The sequence below is a fragment of the Oxyura jamaicensis genome, chromosome 26, assembly GCF_011077185.1.
Source record: "Oxyura jamaicensis isolate SHBP4307 breed ruddy duck chromosome 26, BPBGC_Ojam_1.0, whole genome shotgun sequence".
Lineage (NCBI taxonomy): Eukaryota > Metazoa > Chordata > Aves > Anseriformes > Anatidae > Oxyura > Oxyura jamaicensis.
In genome coordinates this window covers 5,766,228-5,793,798 of record NC_048918.1, presented here as the reverse complement: position 1 = coordinate 5,793,798, position 27,571 = coordinate 5,766,228, and the positions used below count along the sequence as shown (strand labels likewise).

The following is a 27,571-nucleotide window of genomic DNA, read 5'->3' as shown; positions in this document are numbered from 1 at the left end:
TGGCAGGAAATTTAATAAGTTAGGATGTTTTACACACTCTTTTTCTTTTTTATATTTAATGTAGTCATTTCTCAATGTGCCGTTCTCAAGAGGTTCTTTTTTTCTCCTTACTGTTGAAAATTTAGCTGGATTGAGTCATTATTCCTGATGTTCCGCAAGTCCTGCTCTGAATATTTTTAGAAGAAAAAGTGAGATTTCTGTTCAGGACTTTTTTTGTTTATAAATTTTGCATAAATTTCCAATACAAAAGCAGCAAAAGGCATTTAACTGAATCTTTTCAAGAACAGGAACAGCTTGTGATGTGCCGAGCAAAACCACTGGGCTTAACAAGCTCAGAGGTTGGAGGAGAAGAAGCAATTAAGGGGATAGAGGCATGTGGAAATGAGGGTCACCCGTGCTTTATAGAAACCCAGCACAACATTTGGTTATCTCTTCAGCCAGTTATCTCAGGGCTGGGTGAGTCCTAAGGACAGCGAGGCAGAGGCTCCCTGAACGTGACTGCTTCTATTTTCCTTCTGGGAATGATGTTGAGGGTGATGACAGAAAACACTTGTGGCTGCAGCTTTAGCCCTGAAAGTTTATGGGCTTGTGCATCAGGCTGGAAGAGCTGCTTACAACTCATTAGGTGATAATTGGGCTGCACTAATCTTATTCAGAGCAAAAATTCAGGAGACATGAATCACAACCTTCTGCTCCCCAAGACTAGCAGCAACGTGACAAATTTGACTCATACTCAGGTACTTGGCAGCACTAACGAAGCACCCTAAAACACAAGTCTGTGCTGGTCGCATCCGTCAGGAGCCACTTTCCTGTTTTCCACGCCTGCTGGCCGCTCCTCGGCTGCATCCCTGCAGGTCCCAGCTCCTCCGGCTGCTGCAGGATAGGGCTCTGGGCCTCTCGGGCTTAATTTCCCCATTACTTTTCCAGAAGATACTGACTCATAAAAATTTTAGTGGTGAACTGAGCTACCCCATAAATTCACATGACTGCAGGTTCCAGTCTTGGCTGCAAGTAAGTGTCCATGGAGCCATTTGGTGACTTCTTCAGCTTCTCATGATTTGTGTGCATGATAAAAACGACCTAAGGATTAGTGGTGTTCGTGGCTCGTTTGCACTGTTTGGAAACAACAGCTTGCGAGTCTACTCCCAGTGACGCTTCAGGAGCTTCAGACCTCATAGCAGGGATGGCTGCCTGTGGGGAGAAGAGCAGGCAGGGACAGTTCCTTCCACCAGGACGGAGAAGAAACCACTTGCCGACGTTTTCCACCTTGTGCTAGAGAAGCTTTTGTGTTTGCAGGCCTGGCTCCAGCATGAGGTGCTGCTGCCTGCGGGGTGCTTCCAGGCCAGGCTGGAGCTGAGGCTGTGCTGGGCTTGCTGGATCTGCCTCTCCGTCCTGGTCCCAAACCGCTGCTATTTCATGGGGTAGGAGGGGGCAGATTTGAGTGCGAAAGCTTCTAGTCTGTCTTCTTTCCCTTCCTGTTTGCTACCTTTTCTTCTTTACTTGAAACTGTTTGCCACACAAAACCCAAGCCCTCCCTTTTCTCCAGCCCCAGCCTGCTCCTGGGCCCGATGGAGGCTCCTTGCCCCCCCCGGCCACGCACAGCCTCCTGGAAGGAAGATCCCCGAGGAAGGGTTAAACCAAAATCAATGGTCCTTTATTAACAAGTGTATCGAATTTAAATAATTAGCATTTTTATGTCACATGCCATATACAGGGACACCAAAGGGATCCGAGGCGCTGAGTGGAGCCTTATGGTTCTCTGATTAATAATGTCAAGCAGAAGCGGGCAGAGCATCCAGGGGAAAACAACACAGGTTGCAAAGGTGAGGTGAGTGGTGCATGCCCCAGGCAGCGCTGTCCCCACACCAGGAGCCGTGGCTGCACAGGGGGCAGGGTGGGGAGAGCCACCCTCCCTGCACAGAACGGTAGGCCAGGCGTATGATTCTCCCCCTTCATGGAAGAATTACAATACAGCTAAGGTGTTTTTAGTAAGACCTTAATGAAGTAGTCCAAATATTTCAGGCTGACATTCATCAGCAAGTAAATTCAGAATACAGGACAAGAAAAGCAGCTGTGCATTATTTTTTCCAAGTAATTATACTTGAATCTCTATGGTACAGAGAGAGGGGAAAAGTAAATTATACAGAGAATGTAGTCAAGAAGATTTTAATGTTATTACAAACCTTCATTATAATGTATGATTAAGCATATAAGTGAAAATCTTAGGACCCGTGGGTAACATACCACTTCTGGTGGACATTAAAATTTCTACTTGATGCTTAAGCAAAATCTAATCTGACTTCTGATTTTGCAAAATATTTTAGGGTAATTAGACATGTTTTTGCTTTATTGATTCTTAAAATGAACATAAGCGTGGGGGGAATTGCTAGCGCTCTGGATTAAAGAAAACGAGACTCCCCGCTTCACAAAAGTTCTTGCAATTAAATCACCTTCTGCTAATATGGCCCTCATTATTCTGGATGGAAATGAGTCCAGGAAAAGCTAAGGGAGTTTGAAATAATAATGATCATAAAAGTGATGCTTTAGGATTTAAATGGAAGCTTGGTTATGCACTTTTGTGGATTGCTCCCACAGCCCTCGGATAATCTCCCACAAGGAGCAGCCCCCGGCAACCCCAGCTGCGGCAGGGGAGCGGCACCCCCCAACGGGCGCTCTGCTGACACCGCACCTCACCTTTGTTCTTTAAAACAGATTTTATGGTAAGCTTGATGCCAAAAAGGAGGCGAGGTGTGTAGGCGAAGAGGGGGTTTGAGTACCGTGCCAGCGCAAGTGTGCAGCATCCACCAGAGACCCGTGCAGCGCCCAGCCCGAGCGGGCCCCGTGCGGTTTCCTTCCCAACTATGGTAAAGGAGAAAACCACCCAGCAAAGAGGTTCACACTCTCGTACCAGAACCTGGAGGTGCTCCAGCCTCTCCAGACATCCCAGGGCAGATACCCTGCCCATCCCTGCCCGGCACCAGCTGGAGCCCAGGGGACGCTGCTCAGGCTGGAGGTGATGCGGGGCTGGCGTCCCTCGGCCAGCAGCGCAGACATCGTCCTTTGGTGCCTGACCCACAGCTTTCTCACACTGTGCTTGCCCAGGGCCAGCTAGCCTGGCTCCTTCACCACATGTAGCTTGTCTGCTCCACTGCTCAAGCTAAACCCCAAAGGGGTTCAGGGAAGAAAGTATCTTGACTGATCTGGTGCTGGTAACATTGCAGGAGTGGCTTCCACCAGCCCCACAGCTGGTGGCAGGGACAGGCAGGGGCGGTGGGTGCAGGACCAGGGGGCAGAGCCCAGGACTGGGGGGCAGAGCCCAGGACCTGGGGGCAGAGCCATGCCAGCAGGCATGATGCTAAGGCTGGGAGGGCTTGTGGCCAGCTCGCTTGGTGACACGATCACAGAGCGTCTTTCTTCTCAGACTGAGGGCTGGCTCTTACACTGGCTGTGAGTCAGAGAGCTGTGTAGGGGTGATTTGTATTTTCTCCTCTTTAGGAAGCATGCAAGATTCTAGATATATATTTTAGGCAGTGCTGTGAACTCCAGATGAAACGTTTGGGACAGAAAATCAATACAAGGACGTGTATTCCTACCCTGAGCTACAGCAACACAAACAGCAGCACAGAGCCTGCCTCCATCTGCTTCCACCCAGCAGTTATCCACAGGTCCATGCATCCCGCAGTGCTTCATCAGCTTTACATCCAGCATAAAGGGAACCAAGAAAGTCATAGATTTTAAAGCCAGAAAGTAGCACTGCAATCATCTAGTCTGCTCTCCCACATGAGGCAGGCAGAGGACTGCTGGAATTAATTCCTGTCTGGACAAACTGCACTCTTAAAGTCAAAACTGGAGTGTGAGCTTGCCAAGGTTGTCACTTCACACATGGCCACGCCAGTGACACACAGCTCAGCTGTCAGGGGAGCAAAGTGCTGCCCAAGTTCAGCCCTGACTCCACTAAGTGGTACCAGGGGGGTAGGAGGGGTTGCGCCCATTTAGAACCCTGGGCAAAGAGGAACCATTCTGTGACTTCTATAGTGTCCCAGTTTAATTGCTTGCCTGAGCCAGGACCCTGCCTGGCCAGAGTCCAGGCTCCCTAGTCTCAGAAGGTTCAGTGGTGTTGAACTCGCAGAGCATGGGCTGTGTGTGGCAGTGGCATGTGGTGCTGCTGTGGGATGCAGATGGGGCTGCGTGCTGCAGGAGCGCCCACAGCTGCCACGAGCATCCCAATGCAGCCACAGCATCTCGGTGCTCTCTGCCAACCCTGCAGGACAGGGCGGCTCACATCCAGGGGGCTAGAGGAGCTGGATGCAGCCATGCCAAGGACACAGCCCAACGCATGGATCACAGAGGGCAAAGTGCCCTCAGGAGTGGGTCTGCAGCCGCTGTGCAGCCCTGGGGCGCGTGCTGTCAGCACCAGCTGCCTGCCAGGGTGTGAAGTCTGCTCAAAATGCACGAAAGGAGAGGAGTTCAACTGGTTTGAGCAGATGGCTGAGTAACAGTTGCTGCCTGAGCCTGCAGGTCCCCAGTAGGGCCTATTATTGTCTACTGCTCTTGCGATTTGTCAGGGTGGTGCAGAGCCATGCACACGCATGTGCATGCTCAGCAGCTGAGCTATGTGCAACTGCAAGGGGCAGCAGAGCATCCCCGACCCTGCACATCCCTGGCACTGCTGGCAGAATGATGTCATAAATAAGCAATAAGCAGAGATAAGTGTCTGATTTATTGGGGAGCTCAAAGGGAAAGATGAACCACAGCAAGGTCCCATCCACAGTTAAGCACACCCCTGACACAGCGCTCCGCTCCTTCCCTCCTGCTCCTGGGGTCTGGGAAGCTCCAGGAGTGAATTTACACCTGCGCTTCTCGCTCTGGCTCCCTTTGTGCTGTTCAAACCAGCCCATTTGCTCCAAATCCAGGCAGTTTTCCTTGGTGCAGCACCAGCGTGACATGGGGCGTGGGGCTCGCCGGTGGAGTGGCAACAGGCACCGCGAACGTGCAGCCATCGCAGGCTTGAGGGCACCTGGGCTCCAGGCCTGGCCAAGGCACTGCCCCTCTGAGGGGCTGGTGGCAGAGCTTCATCTGAGCCTGCTTGAGGTGGGTGCTCATCTGGAACGGGTGCTCATCTAGAATGGAGCCATGCTCTGGCAGGTCACATGTAAGAGCAGCCTGTGCGTAAGGGCAGCCCGCTTTGGTCCCTGTCACCCTGACCAGGGCTGCAGCAGGGCCCCTCCACAGCTCCCTGCCGCTCGGCACACAACAGCATGCTGTGGGGCAAGAAGAAAGGGGGGTGTCTAGCAGGAAGGTGGGTGTCTGACAACAAGGTGGGTGCCCATGCAGCTCCCAGCCAGCGCTGCAGGCTGCTGGGAAAATGTGCACTGCCGGAAACAGCAGCGGCTGAAAGGTATCTGGGGAGACAGACTGCTACGTCGCCTCTCTCTACTCTCTGTCATCACCCGCAGCACTAAATAAAGCCAGGTGGCTAGAGATAGAGGGGTGAAAGTGATGCTTCCGCATGACATACTGATTTCTGTGTCACTTGGTACTAAATAAACCACGGCAGATTTAAAAGCAGCACTATTGCCGAAAAAATAACCTTAATAAAGTGGGCATAAATAACTGTAGAACAGTGTGTCTGTCTGCTGGAATTGTTTATGCAGGTAAGATTTAATAGCAGAGGTGTGACCACATTTATAACAGAGTAATCAGTATGTAATTTCACAAACCCGGTATGTTTGCTCACAGGAGACAACCTTAATGTCTTTTAAGAAGAGTCATTAGATTTAAGTAATAGCCAGCACCCAAGTATTCTATCAGGCAGCTATAGAGCAAATCAACTTTTATTGCCAAGTAAAAAGTAGAAAACCCAATTCCTTGGAAGCTAATAAAAATTTTATAATTTTGAGCCTGATAAGTGTAGGGCTTATTACTTCGTAGACGTCTTCATAAAAATGGGAGCAAATCTAATCTAGAGAAAAACAACAGCTGTGAGACACAATGTATTTGACCAAGATGGATGCCTCAGAGGTATGATATTCATTAGCTCACTAATTCAAAATGGTAAACAAGGTTTAATTGATTTTGATTTCAAGCTACAATGGTCTGTTGGACATACATAGGTGTGAGCTTGGGATGCAGCATTAATAACAGAACGTACAGCTGCAGTAGGAACAAGTGTTTTCTGAATAATTTTGCACGTTGTGTTGACATTTCTGCTGGCAGAAGTTTCAGGGATGGAAGAGGGGGAGCATTTATCTGCTAATTTTGCTCTTTTGCAAGCACGCTGCTGGGGGTGAAAGGCTAGCCACGCAGCTCCAAGCAGAGTGGCTTCAATGAGGATTTTCCCTGATTAATGAATATAGGGTATGCTTGAATGTATGCAAGTAGAAACTAAGTGGCTAATTTGCTAATTTTAAGACTAATTTGTACATTCAGTAGCAGAGCTCCATTTGCAATGTTAGATATTTGCATAAACTGTACCAGTTCTCTGGTGCATAGCCCACAGTAACTTCTATTGTCAGTATTTAAAACGGAGTTTAGATGAAGCAGTTACCAGTGCTTCATTGCAAAACATCTTGACCTAAAGCCCTGACAAAGACTTGGTTTTAGAGAACCAATAGTTATGCAGCCAGCAAATTTACATACGCACTTACTTCTGCAAGCCAATTGCACATCTGCACGCTCAGCTTCCCAGTTTTATATCCAGCTGCATGCACAAATTAGGCTGCTGCTGCCCAAGCAGCTTGTGTAAAAACTTAATCCTTTTCTTGTTTTGAGTTCAACCTTTTGTAAAACCTTGGTTTATCTCCTTCTCTGCCCCTTCCCCGAACATCTTTCAGAAACGCCCCCGTGATCACATCCCGCTGTAGAACACTGCCTTGAGCCGCGGCAGTGTAGGACTGACCGGGCTGTCCCAGTGCCACCTGCTTGCGGAGCCACTCACCAGGCAGCATGGAAAACGCGGTGCTTCAGGAGGTCAATGCAATCGATTCTCACCAGACCAAGGCTTGTTCTTGCACTGTCCTTCCTGGCAGTACTCTGAGAGCTATTCCCAGCTCTGCAAACCTGCCTGCAGCATTTTTAAAATTTTCTTTTACATTGGTGTTACTGTTTTCTGCACAGAGACTGCTATTCATTTGCATTGCCATAAGTGGAAAGAGAATTGGTCCTGTGGTCCATGAAGAGATTGCACATTTTCTCCTTTCTGGAGCCTGCGCTCAGCTGACAGCGCAGCATCACCCCTTCTGCTCCCAGCCTGCCATGCAGGAAGTGCAGGTCCCATTTTGTCTCCACTACAGCACTCGTTTTGCTACCTCTGTAGTACACTCCTGGAGCCCCAGCAGCTTTGTTTAAGGGAAAGCAATAACTACTTAGTTCAGATGCCTCACCTCAGAAAGAAATCACTGAAAACCTTCTGCTAAAACAATACCATGAATTGCTCCCTCTTCGTCATTTCCAAAGGATTCCAAAGTGCTTCTTGTACAACCAAGTCGAGAATTATTTTCACCCTCAGAGTAACATAGTTATTTCCTTGCTCTGCCTCTGAGCGACGTGCAGAATAGCTCCTAAGACAGATAGACCCGTGATAGATTGATCCACAACAGAGAGAAGGATCTCTGCATTTAACTGAGCCAGACTGACCTCCATCAGCTTTTAACTTTCTCAGAGGAAAAAAAAAAAAGTGGACACAGCCTGAGAGGAATGTGCAAACTGACCCTCCATCCTTCCCAAGGTCTTTCCAGGACCCACCACTTGCCTTTTGCATCTGCTCAGGCACTGCTCTCACGAGGGCACGGCCTGGGATAATGCTGGCTGTGTGATAGGGGCCTTTGCAGGCTGCTGCAGCCCAAGCGTTGCTATTAATAATAAATCTTTTATTGGTAGAATTGAGGGAGCTTCCTGACGTGAAGCATTTGCTCAGGAGTTATCTGAACAAGGTCCAAAGCCTGAAAAAAAGGTTTGCGTTGCTGACACTGGTGACCTCGGACAACAAAACACTCTGCAGACAAAAATCAGATGCAAAATGAACATATACAGAAATAATAATGGAACAGAAGGCACTGTGGAGCACCTTGGTAACGCATGCCTCTGGCTTCCCCGGCTGTCTCAGGGAAGGCTGCTTCCCTCCCAGTCATCACTCATGTCTCGTCCTGCTGCAAACAAACGAAGGTATCAGCAGCAAGAATGCCCTTCAAGGACAAGTGCTATGCAGAGACACACGCCATAATTACTGTGATAAATGCCGAGCTAGATGGGCGCAGAGCAGGAACACGCACGGTGTGCTCCATCATGCTGCACTAAGCAGTGCCTCTCCTCGCATCCCCATGTGCTCTCCGTGCCCCAGTCCCCACTGCCTCGTGTTGGTGAGCCCAGGGCATCTCACACTCCCACATGCTCTTCCTTCTTGCCTCTGCACTGCTCCAAGACACTGATGCTAAAGATCAACTTATTCTGGACTACACCTGAGGTACACAACTTGAGGATTTCCCCGTCTTGGGGCCAACAGCAGTGGCGGCACCACCAGGCAGTGCCCACAGCGAGCGGCTGCCCTCCCTCACAGAGCCGTGCCTGGTGCACCCCAGCTGAGCCCGCAGGGTGCTGGCCCCGGTCCCCTGTGCCCAGGTGGCCAAGGGAAGGAGCAGGACCTCAGGCTGGGAAGGACTGTAGAAATACTGCTGCCCTAGTGCCTTGGAGAACTTCTGTTTCCCCTGGGGAGTGTGTGTGGGGAGGATTTAGAAAAGGTTCAACTGGGGGGTGAGACCTCAAGAAAGAGAGGACAAAAAATAATAATAATAATAATAAACTGACAACCTTCAAAACCATCTTGCAGTGCTCATGTGTGCTGGGTCTGGCTGGGATGTTAACTTTCCCTGCAGCAGCCACTACAGTGCTGTGCTCTGCACTTGTAGCTAGAACAGCAGTGGCATCACACCAGTGCTGTGTCTGCTGCTGAGCAGTGCTGGCACAGCATCAGGACTCTCTCTGACCCTCCTAGGGGGTGGGCAAAAAAGTGGGAAAGAAACATCACCAGGGCAGCTGACCTAACCCAACCAAAGGGATATTCCATACCATATGATGTCACATTCAGCAATAAAAGGTGGAAAAAGGAAGAAGAGGGGAGGAATGGGCTCTCGTTGCGAAAACGTCTGTCCTCCTCCCGAACACCAGCTATGTGCATTGAGGCCCTGCTTCAAGGACGTGGTCAAGCATTGCTCATTGGGAAGTAGAGAGTAATTTCTGTCCTCTGCACTTCCACATAGCCTTTACTTGTTTTGTTATTCCCTTTCCCCCTCTCTCTTCCCCTTTCCCCCCTTTAGTTGAATTGTTTAATAATAATAATATTTCCTAAATATATATATATATATTTCTCTTTAATTAAATTACCCTTTCTCAAAAAGGGAAACATCATGGAGAACTGAGTATCGCTTCATGTTTTGGGCAGCAATGACCTTCTGTGACTGGGCACCCCCAAATCTCTATCTTTTGGGAAAACTTCCAACTTCAGAGCAGTGGAAGGATGAGGATGTGTGTGTCTAGTGTAATTTCCAAGACAAGCCCTCCTTGTTTTCTCTCTGCAACGTCACCTGGGCTCAGCTCTCATTTGAGAAATGTCCACTTTTGCCAATGAGACTCCAGGGAGATTGCATGCTCAGCAGAGAGCTCTCTGGAGACGTGTTACAGGGTGGAAAGGAATCCGTCATCGAGCTGCGGCCCTGTGCTGATGGCCAGGGGAAGGAGGGTACCAGGTTAGTGGTAAAGCATCCGGCACAGCTGCCAGCAGTGCTGGAAGCTGCAGGCTGTGGCTCAGGGAAGGGAAGGATGGCCGAACTCAGCACATCCAAGCTCATCGGTGGTTTTGGTCCCCAGGGAAAAAAACCTCACATCTGACTTTGCTTCATTTTCCTCATTGTGTAAGAATTCCTGCCATGTATATTTCTGAATTGCAGGTTCAGAGTGAAGGCTGATCAACAATTCGCAGCAGCTGTGCCCAGCGGCAGTCACTCCCCTTCCCAAACACATACAGCACCTCACATAGATACATGGAACTTCCCTGGGCTCCCCAGGATAGCCCTACACATAGCACGGCCAAGATTTCCATTACCACTTCCTACTACACGAGTGCCTCCTTTGCTGGGGTGCCCTCCTGCTCACAAGCAGCCATTCCCTGGGGATGCTCGGGCAGACCCCGAGAGCCACCTGAACCCCGGCGCTTGGCTCCTTCCATCTCCAGCGCCACCTCCGGAACAGCTTGTGAATTCACAGAGCTACTCATGAAAGCAAAAGTAAAGGACGAACTTGCCAAGGAATGTTGTTGTGTTTCTAACGGTTCTCTATGATGAATATTATATATATATATATATATATATATATATAATTTTCAGAAACCAAGCCATTACCAGGATAAACCTCAGACCCCTGAGCCCCTGTCCCGGTGCCAGCCCAGAGCAGAGCAGGCAGCCTCAGCCTCCCCCGGGGCGGGCAGGGGGATGCAGCCCTGCAGCCACCCCATAATGAGCAGAGACCGATCTGTGCTGACTTCTCTATTTGCATCAAAGCCAACTTGTCATATTATCTGGGGAATTAAAGTTAAATGTCCTCATTTCTGAGCCTAAGGCAGCGCTGGCGAGGACGGACTCTGGCTGGGTTTACTGCGATCCAGAAGGGATCTGAATGAAAAGGGGAGACCCAGGGGCACTGAGCAGGCTTGGCACCAGCCTTCCTCCTGGCTTAGCTGAAGGCAGCACCTGAAATGAGGGAAAAGAAATCTGCGGTGCTGCTGATGGCCTGATCAGGTGCCAGAAGCAGTTATGATTGGTAACTTCCTCTACGTCCTGCCCTGCAAAATACCAGCACTATACGCGGCTGGGCATGGAGCTGGGGTCTCAGCGCAGGGCTTGGGCTGCCTCCATGCTCCTGTTTGGCAATGTCAGCATCCTTCACAGCCACTGACACAAGAATTGCTTTTCTAACATGAATCACTGGTTGTGGCCAGCAAAAACGATGCTGAGATGGTCTGATTTACTACTAGCATAAAGAACCACTGCAGCAGTATTACAGCAAGGAGTTTCATTTCACAATAGGAACAGTGGAAAGAAAAGTCATTTGGACGTTTTTTCTTCCAAGATCTAAACCCCCAGCCAAATCTTTCAGTCCCAAGGGAGACCTCACAACAGAGGTATGAGGTTTGTAATCAGTAACTCCTCTGCCCTGCTACAACACAAATGGAAAGCAATGCAGAGTGCAGCCCTGGAGTCCCGTGCTGGACCCTGATGCCTCTTACTGCACTGGCAGACAGGAGGACTGGGCTGGCTGCAGCCCCACTCTGGCAGGAGGCTGAGCAGCTCACGGAGCCGTGGCCTCAGTAAGTGCAGATCAGTACCTTGGTGTGCAAGAGATGCTGGTGTCCTACTCCTGTCCGCATGTGCAAACCCAAGTCCCACAGCCCGAATCTACTTTAAACAGACCCACTGGGTGAATACAGCACAGGAACAGCCTTTGTACCAAGTTAATTACTCAACCACTGCACTTCTTGGCTAGGTGTACCACAACTCTTACAAATGTCCTGTGGCAACATGCAGCTGGCATGGGACACACTGCACCCACTGTGTTCACAAACACTCCTGGAGGTATTTGCTTCCAAGTGTTATAGTGGCGGTGTTATGACAGCCTTTGAGTGACATTAGGACATGCACTTGTTTTGTACTTGTGATTTGAAAATGTATTTAATTCAAGCTTAAGGCAAAGTCATGGCTGGAAGCCCTTTAGTGTGCTGCTGAATTTGAAACCAGCTTGCAAAACCATTCCAAAAAATAACCTTGCAGTGTCTTATGCAGAACAGTATGGAATATTATTGTTCAAAGACAGAAGCTGAATGTTGCCACTTTCCATGGAGAGAGGGGGTACGTATCTGGGGACTGCTGCCAACCCACCCATAGCTGACCCGGGAGGGCTCTGGCTGTAACACACCACACAGGCACATCTGGAAATATGCTTCACTGAAGCACTACAAGAAAGCCCTGTATTACTATATTTGTTCTTTCCCCTTACATTGTAGACACAAATAAATGCACTTGAAGAATCCTGATGTTTTGGGTAACTGTGGCTAAATAAAAGTGATGGAAACTTTGCATACATTATGCAAAATAATTTGCTAGCTTCAAGATTTCAAGTTTCATTTAAAAACAATCAAATCATTGGAATGAAGCCTATATTTCAAAGCTATAGTTTTACATTTCCAAGTGCCATGGCCATAATGCAATAATATATTTGTCTTCTTCAGAACATCATCCTATCAGTTGTTATTTCTGACAATCTGCTTTCAGCTAACATCTATCGTAACACACAGATACAAGAAGTGAAATGCATTAAAAAGAAAATTGATTCCCTTACATGCCCCTGTTTCTCTGGTTACTTTGTTTGCCTATTAATAGCCTACTGTGCAATTGATCATCATCATTTCAGGTACAATCCTCACACTCCCATGGAATAGGGCAGATAAAGTTCTGCAGAAGTTTTCAGCCCCGAGGTCACATTTCTCCTGAGCCACGCTGCTGAGTTCTGCTAGGACCAGAGTCATGCACTGCAGCAGGAAGAAGGAAGAGAACAGGCTGCAAGTACACGCAGGACAAAATTGTTAGCTTGAAATATGTTCATTATTTATTAGGACTCTCCTGAATATCTGTAGAAACGGGTCTCAATCACAGACAAAATAATGGTTAAATTAATCAGGCAATTTAATGGCAAGGAGCAATTTTGACAACTCATCTCTCTGATGCTACTTAAATGGCCTTTCTCAGAGACAGCTGGCTTATTCTTATCATTGCAGGTAAGTTTCTCCTTGTTTAGCTTTTAATTACTGCCAAATCAATACTTCTCAGCCCTGACTCCACAGAAGAACCCTCCCGGGCCAGGTTGCACTTGACGGGTTCGCCTCCCCACAGCCAGGCCAGGAGGGAAGTGCTGCCCTGGGTGGCAGAAGAGCCGGGGCTGCGGGTGGCATGAGGACACCAGCACAGGGGCTCCAGGAGGGCCCGCAGCCCACCCTGGTCAGGGTTCAGGAGCAGCTCTGTCCTCCAGCCCACGCATGGACAGCAAAACCCAGCTCTGAGCAGCAAGCAGCTCCTGCCCAAGTCCAGCTGGAGTACAGGAAGCACTAACGATGTTATTTTTCATGTTGAGAGGGACTTTAATTATTTACGAAGCTCCCAACTAGATGTTCAGCAAGCCTGGCGCATGCTGCTTCTACCTCTCGCTTTCCTCCCCACCTCTCTGCCTGGGGAACAGACACGTCCCCCACAAGGGGACGGGGATGGGCACGGCCGTACCCTGCCCACCGCCCACAGCATCCCCAGCCCCTGCCCTGCTGCTGTCCTCAGCCCCCTGCCCAGCCAAGCCCACCCCGACGCCAGCAGAGGAACACGATCAGAGCTAATGAGTTTGGCCTCGGGCAACCACCTCCATCGCGCCGTTGTTTTTTATTTTTTCTTGGAGCCTTTCAGTCCAGGGAGCTTGTTGCTCCTCCAGCATCAACAACATTAACAAGTTCTGACATCTCATAAATTTCCCTTGGTAAAACAAATAGGAAAACAAGTTTCAGAAATACGGGGGGTTTGGTGCTTTGATTTTTTCCTTCCCGCTTCACATACTGGATTCTGCTGTGAGCAGCCCCTTTTTTCCTGCTTATGTCTCATTGCTGCAGCCAATCTGTTCTGGACAGCATGGGAGGAAGAAAGACAGAGCTACAAGGGATGGGAACCATTCTGTTCACAGCTCAAGGAAATGCAGGGCACACCCTGTAAAGACGACATCCTCATCTCTGTTTTTCTCTGCAAGTATTTTCCCTCTGTCCTGCCTTCTCTGGGAGGCCTGAAGCCAGCAGCCCACCCATGGGTGCTCACGGGGCCAGTCCCCACCACTGTTCAAATCCCACACCAGCACCAGCCTCAGCTGTACCTGCGAGGAGCTAGAACATGCTCTGTCTGGTTGGGTTAGAAAATAGCTTGCTAAAATTAGATTGGATTAAAAACAAAAAAGACCCAATCCAAACCCAACCATAAAACAGTCATAAGTTCAGAAATAATGGGGTTAATCACCTTTCTTTCCATCTCACCTCATTCCAGAGATGAGCAAAAGCAGCAGAATGAGAAGCAGAAAGTTCACATCTGCTCCTGCCCTTTTCTGCCTCCCGCACGCTCCATGGTGAGGGGAGGTCTGCAGCCGGTGTGAGGCTGCTGCAGGCGAGGGGGCTGCAGGGGTCCCACCGCCAGGTCACATCCACTCACCTGCCTCCAGCCCCCCTTCTAAAAAGGGTTTACGATAGCTTGTAAGAATAACAAAAAGCTTTGGTAATGCTTAGTTAGAAAGGGGAAGTGCAAAACATGAATTGATCAGTCACAGACTGTTAGACTTGTCCCTGCTGTGGCAGGCCTGGCTTCTCGATGTTTTCCTCCTCGCTTTCTGTATTGCTTTGTGCCTGTGCTCAAAATATAAATTGGCTTTCTTTAGGAAATGAGCGATTGCTTGCCTCTGAGCCTATCTTCTACTCAGAAAGCAAGGATATGGCTGCTGCAAGCACACAGGATTTTCCCTTTCAATCAAGCTGGGAAGTGCAGCTCCTCCAAGCTGCCATTAGAAATCACAGAAGGGTGAAGCAGCCACAAGCCATTCTCTTTTCCATGCAATTGATTTCCTTTAAATATATATCTCAGAGCATCTCAGAGACACTTAAGTAAATAGGGCTCTCATAAAGCTCACTTGGCTATCAGGAGCCAGTGGGGGCACTGCACCAAGACAAGCACGAGCACCGTCCCCCGGGACAGCGCTGGGTGGCTGGGAGGCCGCACGCATCCTGCACCAGGGGAGCCTCAGCTGGGGCCAGGCTGCTGGCAGCAGACCTCCAGCTGAGCAGGGCACAAACTACAGCATTCACAAAGCCTGCCCAACCAGGCTTGTACCAAAGCTTAAAATTACTTCAGCACATGAGTTACTTCAGCACAGGCCCCCCAGGTTGTTGGTTGCCTTTTTTTTCCCCTCCTCCAGGTACTGCTCAATTGGCATCAGAACATAAACCATAACTAGAATAACGTTACTGGGAGGGAATGGAAAGCAGACGAGGGAAACAGATTTTCCAGGGATAAAGTCATTTAGTAGCAAAGCTACTATAGGTGAATTGGCTTTTTGGATTCCCGCATCCTCTGCTTTGAGCAAGTCAGGCTGTTTTCCTTGGGGATCTGGTTCTTTCTTTAAGCGTCAGAGCTCCTGGCAGCATTCTTCATGTCACTTGGGCATCATAAATATTAGGAGCTATGGCTCTTTGCAGCAAGCACACTGCTGAGCTGGTTTGAATTTAATATGAATTTTAAATTAGTGTCTAGTAATGCCACAGCAACTGTCAGGAGGCAGCGCTGCATTTATCCTGCCATGCTTGCTGCCTTTTCCTGTTTCTCATCTTCTATGTACAGGCATAACTATAAAAATCATTTCAGGGCACAACGCACAAAATACCCTGCTGGTGCCCTTGCAGCCAGGACAGCAGTCTGCAGCAGCAAGTAAAGCTGTCACAGCATGGCCTTTGGGGACTTCTCCTCCTTTCCTTTCCAGGAGGCTCTGAAGATGCTGTGGCAAACCCTGCTCTGGGCTGGTGGGCTTGGTGCAGCCAACTCTAGGAGGCTGCTTTTGTGCCGTGTTGCACCCACAAGCACAGCCCCTGCACCCCGTGGGAAGGCAGCTGACCAGGTCACAGAGAGTGGAGCAGGAGGGATTTCACCCCAAATGCTCTTGCTGTAACACCAAGGGGTCAGGACCAGCCCCACTGCAAAGGGTGCACGAGAGGGGTGAATCATTTAAAACATTTTTAGCAAACATTTGGAAGTTGTTTTAGTGTACCACTAGGGCAGCTTTAAACTTCCAAGTTTAAAAACATTGTAGTCATTTAGTACTAGAAGCTTAAAATACTCTGAAGTATCAAACTATAAACAAGATGATTTCAAATTCAGGATGTTTGAAAAAAAATATTGGAGATTTCAACACCTCAGTCTGCATTTTGGTCAGAAAAGTTACCCAAAACTTTAACAGCTCTCTGGAGCTGAACCCCTGCAGCCCCCAGAAGAGGCAGCCATAACAGTCTGTGCACCGTTTGTGTAATGAACTTGTGCGATGTATTGGCGAAGCTGGGTGGGGGATCTCAGAGGAAGACAAGGGTTTTCTTCACAAGTTCATTCAAAAAAACCCTGTGCATCTCTTGTCATCACTGCAATCCCACTTTGCATTCACAAAACCACACGCGCTAGCACCCATTTTTTATTCATTCATCCCCTCTCTGCTTCCACAGACCTTTTGTCTAGGACTTGCTCAGGGCTTTGCTGACATTATTTGATGTGGAGCTGCTACACTTCTGAGCAAGAGAAACAGCCGTGAACCTCAGTTACTCCACATCTACTGGCACCCTGTTGCTGCCTTGGTGCAATACAATACATATTAAATATCAAGGCAGAGTCATGCCATGGCTTAGCACAAGGAAAGGACTCAAACGCGGTGTCTCTGCAGAGCCCTGCGCAAGCACACAACCACCATGGGACAGACCAGAGCCACAGGGTGAAGTCACTGCCTTCTGAGAAAATTTCTGCAGGATCATGACTACCCAAATCTTTTACAGTGGAATGGGAAAAAAGAAGAGATGCAGCAGTTTCAGTGGCTGGGATCAGTGCCCACACTCCCCCCTGCAGCTCCTGCCCAGCCATCAGGGTCCTGCAGGCCTGCAGAGCCCAAGGAGTTAACTGCCGGACCCACTCCTTGCTCATCTGCAGCTGGTTTAGTACAAATAGAGAAAAATAAGTACATGCTGCATCACCCATCATCATATATCACATTAATATAATAGCAGAGGGTGTCTGCAGATCTACTGCAGGCATAAACTTATGAATCTTGTTGCTCTTGGGATTACTATGTTTTCTGAAGTAATGATTTCTGAAGTAATGATTTAGGGTGAAAAGTTTATTTCTCACTGATCCTGTATAAATATGATTCCATCTAGAAAGCTTTGTTTAATACTTTGTATTATGCTACAAGGAAAAACGTGTGTTCAGAGAAGAAACCCTGTTGCATGAAGATCAGGAGTGATGCTAGTGGCCCCGTAAGCTGTGATTTATTGATCAGCTGAGCCCCAGGACAGCTCCACTTTGACTTGTCCTGTGTTTTTATGAGCGTACTAAAAGCAAACATTTCAGAGTACAATCATGAATCCCAATGTTTGGGAGACAGACAGTACATCTCTGTCAGTTATATGGGTTAAGAAAATAAAACGATCTGAAATAGCACATCTGATTAAAAAAGAATAAACCACCATGCACATCAAGGGGCGCTGGAGCCTGAAAAAAGCAGCAGGGACTGGGAGCACTGTGTTGCTTAGAGGAGTAGGAAAAGGGGAGAAAAGACTGAAGAGTTTATCATTGAGTATTGTGCCCAAGAAGATGAATATAATTACAATTTTAATGTAAATGACGCACTCTGTACAAATCAGACCTAAATGTCAGAAGTCCGCCACCTTATCCCAGGCACTCATCTGTTGTTTAAGCAGTAATACCCACATGGGACGAAACTGGTGGAGCAGCTCCTGGGTGAATAGCAATTGGTTTGAACATGATTTCTCTTACCCTGAGGGAGACTGAAGTCAAAAGTATGATAAGCCACGTTTTAAAATTAATTCCCATGTAACACAAGCACCAAACAGACTGTTTCTCCCATCTTTGTTTGGGAGGGTGCCTGTGCTGGAAGGAGGCCAGCTGGAAATGGCAGCCGAGGCAGGTGGGGAGCCCTGGAGGGCCGGTGCAGCCCTACAATGGGGCACTGAGTGTCACGGGCAGAAAGGCCTCCCTTGCCAAAAGAACAGTTCTATTACAATTCTTATTTCCTGGCAGCAGAAACAGACCTTACAGTCAAGAATTTGAGGTAACAGCATCTCCCTTCATTGGTGTGCTCACAGCGGCACAAAGCCCACCCTCTCACCCCTGGAGCTGGGCTGTGCGCTGGCAGCAGTGCCACCAAGGTCTGCTCCAGGAGTTTGGCTCCTTAGGCCCTGATGGAAAGCTCATGCCATTACCCACAGAGACCTTTTAAAGGCCCCTAACAGCCTCTAATGAAGGCTCCTCATGTAAGCCACCGAGTTGGCAGTCAGTGAGAACAGAGGAGGCCGGACAGATGGAGCGGCAGCTACTAAGAGAAGCACAGAGCGGCTGCCCAAAGCTAAATTAGGAGTGAAATCTGCTCTTATTCTCAGCAGAGCCTGGGCTCAATGCTGTCCTGAGAGCACAGCACCACGTCAGCATGAGCAGCCCTCACTGCCCTGCAGCCTGTGGGGCTGCTTTACCGGGAGCCAGCCCCGCCGTCCGTAATGGGATGCTGGGCCTGGGAAGCCTAGAGGGGCACTGCAGGGCCACAGACCAGCCCTGGGAACACACCACACAAGCTTCTGCTTTAAAACTATCTTTAAAATGCAGAAATATCTCTCTGCTGTTTTTTTTTTTAAAAAAAAAAAAAAAAAAAAAAAAAAAAAAGGCTCCCTGGTGGAGCCAGGCCTATTCTGGTGCGGTTACTGCAGCAGGGACACGTGGCAGCCTGAGGTGCGCAGGTGCGGAACCTGCTTCCTTACTGAGGGGTTGCTTCCTTGTGTACCTGGCCTCTTTTCCTCTCCTCAGTGCTTCCATCTTCCAGATCACTGCTGGCATTTATGTCTCCTCAGCCTGTGCTCTACCCAGACTGCACATCTTCATATGCTCCAGCTTTCCCCTTAAGCCTTTTTTTTATTATTATTATTTCAAGAATCTATATTGCTCCTACATGTATTGTTGGATATCAAGTGTCAGGTACAAATCTGAGCTTTGGGATATGCTAAATGTGAGGGAAAAAAAGTCAAATGTATATAAAAGCAATTCTGAAGCCAATTTTCACCCCTAAGAGACATTTGGGAAGGGCAGACATTAGTTCAGGAAACAGCAGTAACAGACAAACATCAGCAAAAACAGGCAGAGCAAGTGATGAAAGGCATGCACATGAGTGCAGGGGCAGCAAGGCCTTAAGGGAAGGAAGGGAAACATGGGACTTCAGCTCAGGAACACTTGCTAGCTGTGCCAACAGCAGATAAATTGAAACAAGCCAAAAAGACTTGAGAAGAAGCCCTGTATAAGGCAGCTTGGCATTATTAAGCTTATCTTGGGAGCAGACCGAAAACAAGGGACAGAATGTCAATTAATTTGAGCATGAAAATTCATCGGCAAAGCAACTAGAGGAAGGCAGGGAGAACACCACAGATGGTTGTCAGCAGGAAATGGATTTTTCTGCACAAACCTAGGACCTTACAGCCCTTTTCACTTCTATTGTTTAAGGATTCTGCTCAGTGTAGGACAATTTGGGGTGGTTGAAAGCTGTCTTACAGAGCAATAATTGGTGCTCTGAACAAAGAAGAAAACTGAACAGAGTCTGCATGGACTGAGCAACGCTGGGAGGCGAATGGACTCGCACACATTGCCTTTGCTGTGCAGGCTGCAGTGGGGCTGGTTCCCACTCCCTGCAAAATGCTGCTCTTGTTCCCCTAAATGCTGTAATTGCCATTGCTGCTGCAAGCAGGGGTACCTGGGGCTGGGCACAGACTGTTCTTCAGACCACAAGGAAAGCGCTTGGTTTGACTTTGAACTCAACCCGTAGCAAGGGATCTGGGGTTCAGGCCATTGGTAATTGGTCAGCTGGGAATCACACATGCACATCCAAGATGAACCCATTTTATGCACACCTAACAGCTGGGGTGTGTAGCCAGGGGAGCTTCAGAAACACTGTTTGCTCCAGGAATATATATCAGTGACAGAAGTCAGCTAAAGCTCATTTCACTTATCATTAAATCCAAGAGAACAGAGGCTCCTCTGCTTTGATTTTTTTTTTTTTCCTGCCCAGACACTGAATTCAATCCTGCTGACAACTGCTGGACATCACACACCTCCTGGGGAAGGAGGTGCAGCGGCTGAGGCTGTGACCTGGCTGTCCAGCAGCCCTGGTGGGGCTCGCTCATCCCTCACTGGCACAGCCACACACTGACCTGCGAGAGGGGCTGCAGTATCCCAAAGGCTGTGAACATCTGCACTTTTATGAGCATGCAGCAGCAGGGAGCTACCCTGCACACATGCCAGTGCGGCTGGGGTCGGACGCTGCCCCAGGGGACAGGGTCCCTTTTGGGTCTAGCACATTGGTGAGGCTCCGGCACCAGCCTCAGCCCTGGCATGCTCCCCCGAAGCACTGACTGTGCCAGGCAGGTGGGATCCTGCAGCTACACCTCCCCAGAGAGGCCCAGCACACGGTGCACAAGCCCAAAGCGGAACCTACCAGCTACCACCAGCCTGTCTGTGCACAGCAGGAAGGGCAGCGAACACCGCCTGGCCCCCCTGCAGCCCTGGTCGGCTTTTGCACTGTTTAGCACTGCAGAGACCTCATTTATTTCAAAGCCTCAGGTGCTGCTGTAATGCAATTGCTAACAAACTCCTCTAGAACACGTACATCCAAAATAAAGAGCAGTACTTAACCCTGACACGCTTTCCTGATCATGCATAACTCTCTTCCCTTCCACCCTACCAGCTCTCCTCCTCTCGCTGCATAACCGCAGCCACTAATCATGGTCACGGTCCTGAGCCAGCAGCAAACCCTCTGCTAGCTCCTCCCACTCAGTCTTGAAGCCCTCAGGGCAATATTTTAACATTTCCGCTACCATTCTCACTTGATTTCTGTGGAATATTTACACAGGTTTCCTCTGGAGGGCCATTCTAAACAACAGTGCTCTATATTTACACTTAGCATGCACTTTAAGGAACTCGCTATGCTTGAGATGTGCCTGCGCATGCACAGGGATGCTCCTGCAGGAGTAGAGCTGCCACAAGATGCTCACCCTCATACTACCAGTACATCACACTGCATGAGCCCCTTTCAAAGTGGTGCACCTCTCCTGGGGCAGCAGGGAAGCACCTCAAGGGCAGCCGGATGGCAAAGCCTGGAGCAGGAGCAGCTCCAAGGGCTCAGCACTTTGTCCCACGAGAGCCCGATCCCAGCAGTGAAGGCACACTGGCATCACCCACTGGAATGGAACACACAGGGTGCCACCACATCTGGCAGGACAGCCTGGATGCTGCCAAGCACTCAGCAGCACAGGAGCAGATGTCTTCTGTCTGAATACACCAGGAGAGCCTGGCAGCATTTATCTGCCAGCTAGTTACAAGCCAGGTCAAACTCTTTGGAAACTGAAGAGGCAGATATAATAAACTCTGAAGGAATTTTGATTCCCAACAAACAGCTTGAAGCATTGCCTTAATAGAAGTATTAATAGTTCCACGCTAGTAGTACAACCCTTCCCAGGAAAAACAGAGGATCAGTGCTGCCATCTCACACCCACCTGCCATGAAACTAGTTTTTACACTAACACAAGTCATCAGGAATGACATCTACCTTATAATGAAAGATGACCTTTTAACAAGCTGTTTGTGCTATCGTACTACTGCAGTACAGCCATTTCCAGTGTAGCCAAAGTGCTTCTAATTTCTCTTCCTTCAGTTGCAGTTCAGCATCTTCCACCCCCCGCCCCCCCGTCCCCCCCCCGTCCCCCTCCCCCCAGCTACTTCTGCTTTCAGCAGCCAGTACCCACACTGAGCCATCTTTTTTGGGATCTGCGCACATTTACAGCGAATGAAAATTAAATTAGCACAAAGCTGGACTGCCGACTGCCTGTACCTTCTCTCCAGCCCCCCACACCACTCTTTGCAAGACTCCACAGCTGCTGCCTGCAGCAAGCAGACGCTCAGGGCCCTGGAACAGGGTTGGGGCAGTTCCTGCAGCCACAGCTCCAGCATAGCCCTGCTGAGAGCCGCCCGCACCGCGTGCCACTGCCACGCTGCGTGAGGCTCGCTGCCACACTCACCACTCCGACTTCAAAGGTGCTTTTCTCTCCTTACAGTGGAGTGCTGGGAGTTTTTGTTCCTGCTCGTCATTTAGGCCCTACGTGGCTGGTGGAGGAAATTTTAATTAAAAGCTGTTCTGCTTTTATGTCCAACATGCTTCAATGGGAAACACATCCTTCTGATGCCTGAATTGCCTACTTAGTATTTCTTACACCTTCTAAGCAGCTGGTGCAAGCCAGCACTAGAATTAGGATCAGGAACTCGATGGAAGCTGTGTGGTGTAGCTACAAAATCCTCTGCTCCTCCGTTAACACTGCTAATTATAGCGATGGCTGGAGTCCAGCCAATGGTCTACGAAAACAAGTCAGTAGGCCTAGAGATTAGGGAAAATGTGCTAAAACCTATCCAGGCATCTCCTAGCAGGTGGCTCGCTGTCTTCTCTGACCTGCATTTCATCTAGGGGCACTAGAAAGTATCTCAAATAAAGGACCATTTCCCTGCTGAGCCAGGAAAAGACACTTCATAAGTTACAGCATATTGGAGTTTGCAAAAAAACATGCACTTGCTTATTTTGCAGGAATCTGATTTTGTTATTTAATAAGAAACAGCTGCCTGGTTGTTTTGTCTTTCTTGTGCACATAAATACACGTGAGAAATGTTTAAACAGGAGAAAAACTGGCTTCCTTTAGGAAAAATAGCATTTAGAATATTTAGGCTTAGAAAATACGTTAAAGCATGATGCTTTCCAGGCTGCCAAGATTCCACAAGTGCTCACCACAGCAGGAGTGCTCCAGCCTCAGCATGTGAGTACATCCTGGGTCCCCAAGGTTTTACAGCTCAACCTGTGCAGCCACAGAGCTCCCCCCATTTACAGTCCCGCTGGTCTCTCCACGTGCTTGCAGGAGCCCCCAGCTGGGCTGGGTGAGCAGCCGGGCTCCAAACCCCTGCACAGGTCCGCACACTGCAGGCAGCATCCAGAACACAGCAGCACAGCGGAGCAACTCCTTAATACATGCAGCCCAACGCTTTGTGACACTTCCCTCGAGAACTTCGTGCTGTTTACAAATTCTGAGGAACACCTCGAGTTTTTAAAGAAAAATGGGACAGAGCACATGGGTCTGTGTTTAATGTAAAAAGGGATTTGGAAATGAAAAGTCAACTGGCACGAAAGACTGCAGGGCAAATGTAAAAGCAGCAAAGCTTGGGGGTGGTCTCAAATATCCATATAATAGGATATGTGTAAAGTAAAAACCACTCAGGGTTGTAAGGTTTAGTAATGCAGCTCATTTTTAGCCAATTAGTATCATAATTCTAATTTTCTGGAGCAAATTGCCTCTAACTCCCTTTTCTGAAGGGGAGAGCAGCACAAAGGGGACACGGGCTGGGGCAGCACTGCTGAGCCCACCCGTCCCCAAGCCCCGGCTGGGTGGGTGGGTGCTGCCCACTGCCCCACAGCCCCTAGCAGCTCAGGGGCAGCCACAGCACCTCTGGGGGCTCCGCACCTTGCAGAAGTTTCTGCAGAGACCCACGGTAGGAGAGGGACGCGGAAATGGGTGCGCGCTGTGCCAGCACCTGCCGGGGAGGCACAAGGACCCACGGGCATGGAGCAGGCAGTAGCAGGACAGGAAAATCTTTGATGTGAAAGATGGCAAAACAGCAGGCTGCTCTGGCTGTCTGAGAAGGCTGCCCACAAAGCGGGCTTCCCCAGTCTGCCCAGCAGCATGGAAAACTAAAGAACACTCCTCACTGCTCCATCAGGAGTTCCATCATAGTACATTTTGAACTAATCTCAGTACAAGTTCCTTCTATAAAACTAAGCCCTACCTCCTGTTTCAGCACTTAGAGCACAAACACAAGTTATTTTTCAAGATTCAGAAGAAATACTTGAAGATGAAAGACTCACAGAGGTACCCAGGACTGCATCGCCATTCTGTAGCAGCATTCCTTGTTCCACTTAAAGCAGAAGATACTGCACTTTAATTCCTACAGATCAGCATAAAGAGAGGCAGCAAGCATGTCTCTGCACAGGCTCATTGCTGGGCTCCATCTCCTCTGCCTCACAGGGGTGATTTCCTCCAGTGCTGCCAGCCCGCACACCAGCTCCAAACAGAGAGCATTACACAGGCGTGGGGGGTGCCTGTTCATCTTTCAGCCTTTGGGAAGTAAAAGACTTTTGATAAGAAGAAAATGTAATAACTGTCATGTTTTGGACATGAATCAAGCAATAAATACCAACACAAAGATTAATGCGCAGGTTGGGATGGAAATATTTCCATCCTCAAATCAAAACAACAGGAGGAAATGATAACTACAGTAGAATGTAACCCTTCTCAGGTCAGGAGATACATTAGCATGCAGCCAGAGCCGTACGAGCCAGGAGCCCCAGCACCAGGCAGGACAGCAGATGTCCCAGGCCAGCCCAGGGCAGGCTCACGGCCCGTGCTCAGCCCAGGCTGGTGGCGAGGCAGAGCTCAGGAGCTCACCAGTGGCTGCTGTGCTGGCACCACAGCAACCAGAGAGATGGAAAAGGGGCAGGGGAAAGCAAGGAAGGTTTTCTTCAGGGTGTGCATATGGAGGGCACCAAACCAGCCCTGTAGAGCAGGGAGACGGGAAGGCTGGAGGATGTTTTGCCTCTGATGTGAACAGTTTCTGTTGTGAACAGCCTTCAGTTTTTCTATGCATTAGCTCCTCATTTACCTAATGAGGATCCTTCTCCCCTCCACCCTGCCCACCGAGGTAGCGCAGGCTAATTAGTAGAATAACCTTTCCCAACCGTGCGCAGAGCCTCGGATTTGAGTTGTGCTTGGATTGCAACCACAGGAGGAGCTTCCCCCTCTTGTTTTCACAGCAGAGAGATTCCAGTGCTAACTGATTATTTAGCTCTTGGATGTCCCTGTACTAACAAACATTCCCCTCCCAGCAGAGGGAATCACAATGCAAGCACCCTGTTCCCTCAGCATGGGCAGTTCCAGGTGCTAAACTAAGCACACCTCCACCAGCTATGAAGCAACCCCTCAAACTAACAGAAGCACCACAGACACAAAGCACTGCCCACATACACCAGCTCCCAAACACATTCCCTGCCAAATGGAACAGGTAGAAAAACATGAGAAAACCCTCAGGAAATGGCACCAAGTAATAGAAATACAGAAGTAAACACTACTCACATGCCAGGCACAGTCAGCAAGCCCCCTTCTGCCATCCTCTCTGCAACACCTCCCCAGGGCTGCCCCTGCTGCACCTTTACTCCCTCAGGGGCAGCAGGTAACACCACCCAGCCAGCCCCCAGCCTCCCCCCCAGGTCCCACTGCCTCCTTAAAACCCAGTTGGAGGCTCACTGCCAGCAGCTGTGAGCTTTCTGGCCATTAGGAAAGGTGTTAATCATTTTAACCTGTTCCTGCCCAATATTTTGTGGGGTTTCACCCCTGCTAGCTCCAAATCTGATGGTTCAGCAGCAATCAATGCCCATGGCCCAGGCTCAGCAGCCTGGTGAGCCCCCCACAGAGCAGGTCAGGTCCCGGTTGAGGCTCTGGGGCTAGCCCTGCCTGGGGCTGGAGCTCAGGGGGGGCCCACAGGGCCAGACATAAGTGCTCTGTGCACCCCCTGCACCCCGTCTACACCCGCACCTCCAGCAGTGTCTCCACGGGAGACTGCCTGCGCTGAGCCCCCGGCACTGGGGAGCTGAGCGAATGGCTGCTCGGAGGTGGGCTGGGTGCCTCAGAGCCAGACACTGGCTCCAGGTCTTCTTTAGTACGCAGAAAAAAGGCAGATAGTTTGAAAGACTCAGCCATTATCCTTCAGGACAATAACACAATAATTAAAAACACCCTACGCAGTCCATTTTCCTTCTAAACCTTGGAAGAATATAACAGGCAGGAGAACAATTACCAGGACCCTTTTCTTCTAGCCCCAAAAGAGCCTCATGACTGACAGAGACTTGAAAGCTTAGAGCTGTGCTCTCAGGGAGAAGACGAAACGCTGCTCAGAATATAGATTTGGTGCCAGATGGGAATTACAGCCCTGATCTACCCTCCTCTGTCACTGGAGTCTGTGTTGCTTTGTGGGCTAAATGGAAGTGAATACAGCTACCTTCCCTGTCTTGGGGGAAAAAATGACATTCCATTTTGTCTCCAAAAAATACACATTATTTAACTTATAAAATATTTAATCTATGTAATTAATCCTCTCATGACAGCGCTTTGCACATTTTTGCTGGCAATCCATACTTTGAATGGCCTATAGTTATAGCTAACTTTGTTTCCTTTTTCTCATGAAATTAATCAAAGGCTTGTATTCTAAATTATTCAGGAACTGAACGAAGCCTGCTTTCTGTGGCTTGCAGCAAGAAAACTCCAATTTCTTTCCTGTGCCAGCAGTATGGCAATGCAACTTTTCTACAGGGAGCACCACGAGCAGAGCTGCACCGTGCCAGGAGCTGCCCGCGGCAGCCGAGGCTGAGCGACTGCTGGATGCGGCCTCACACATGTCCTCTGCCTCATGGAGAGAGCAGCAGCTCCAAATCCCCGAGGTTCCCATGTACTGGCCAAGTGGAAGTGGCCTTTTGCAGAAGCCGAGCCCCTGCAGCTCCCAGGTGCCGCCCACCAGCGCACCGAGCTCTCCAGCAGACCATCTGGGAGCCTCGCAGCTGGCATCTTCCACTGAGATTGAAAGGCAGTTTCTTCATGCAGACCCCAAAATAAAGTAGATCTCTCACAAATCTCCTGCTCGATTTGGAGCTCCGAACACCCTGCAAGGCTCCAGGGCTGGCGAGCCTACACCTCTCGCTTGACCTGCCCCGTGCCGGCCACTTCTGCCATCATCCCCTTGAGCTCGTGTCACACAATGTGTGTGCGATTTCAAAGGGTTTGATTTGCATTTGGTCCCCTTTGGTGCTGGTGTTCCTAAAGCTGGCCGGAGCCTGGTCTCCCACCGCAGCTGAGCTGCAGGAGAAACCTGATCAGAGGCTTGGCAAGGTTTTGAAGTCCTTTATCAACACTTGCTCTTCTCAGCTCCTGGATGTGCATAAGGCTCTTGCTGGATTCAGAGTTCAGCCCCTTTGAAGTTTTCACCTCCAGGGCTTATTTTTTCAGCAGAAAATTTTCAATATCACTTGTGGAGGAGCCATATGGAGAGTCTCACTGCAAGGGAGACACACTTGCTGTTTCGCTAAGGAAGAGCTGCATATGAATTTCCTGAGATCCTTTTATTTTTCTTATCTGAAATACTTTCTTCTTTCTGTGAGCAGCCCCCACCGGCAGCCACCCAGGAGCCTGCTGTCTCCTCAGGCTCTAGCCCAGCACCACGCAGGATTTATCAACTCCGCTGAGTGCCAGCAGCGAGCTGCAGTCCTGTGGCGGGGCCCCGGCAGGAGCTTTCTGCAAGATGCAGAACATCAGCGCTCCCCCACGCGGGCTCCCAGGAAGCTCCAGACCTCGCAGCCTCTGTCCCCTCCTGCCCGACTAATGCTGTTCTCCGGGAAATCAATTGTGAGCACTCAGTACAGAAACGAGACCCAAAGGGGGCTGGCAGTTCATTAACTGTGCCCAAGAAAATGTCCTTGCCTGCCCTTAACCTTCAGGCTTTAGTTTGGAAGTCGGCCTTTGTTACCAAACACTATTGGCGAGTTGATAGAAAACTCTATTTTCTGGCTT

The 27,571-nt window shown here is 49.4% G+C and overlaps 1 long non-coding RNA gene across 1 annotated transcript; it reads right to left on the bottom strand.

The window, feature by feature from the left end:
- LOC118178492 lies at window positions 1-25,124 on the bottom strand. Its single transcript, XR_004756168.1, has 2 exons — window positions 25,088-25,124; window positions 1-1,113 (listed from the first exon to the last, which is right to left on the bottom strand). It is a non-coding gene; the product is annotated as an uncharacterized LOC118178492 (long non-coding RNA).
- Between the last annotated feature and the right edge of the window lie 2,447 nt (window positions 25,125-27,571).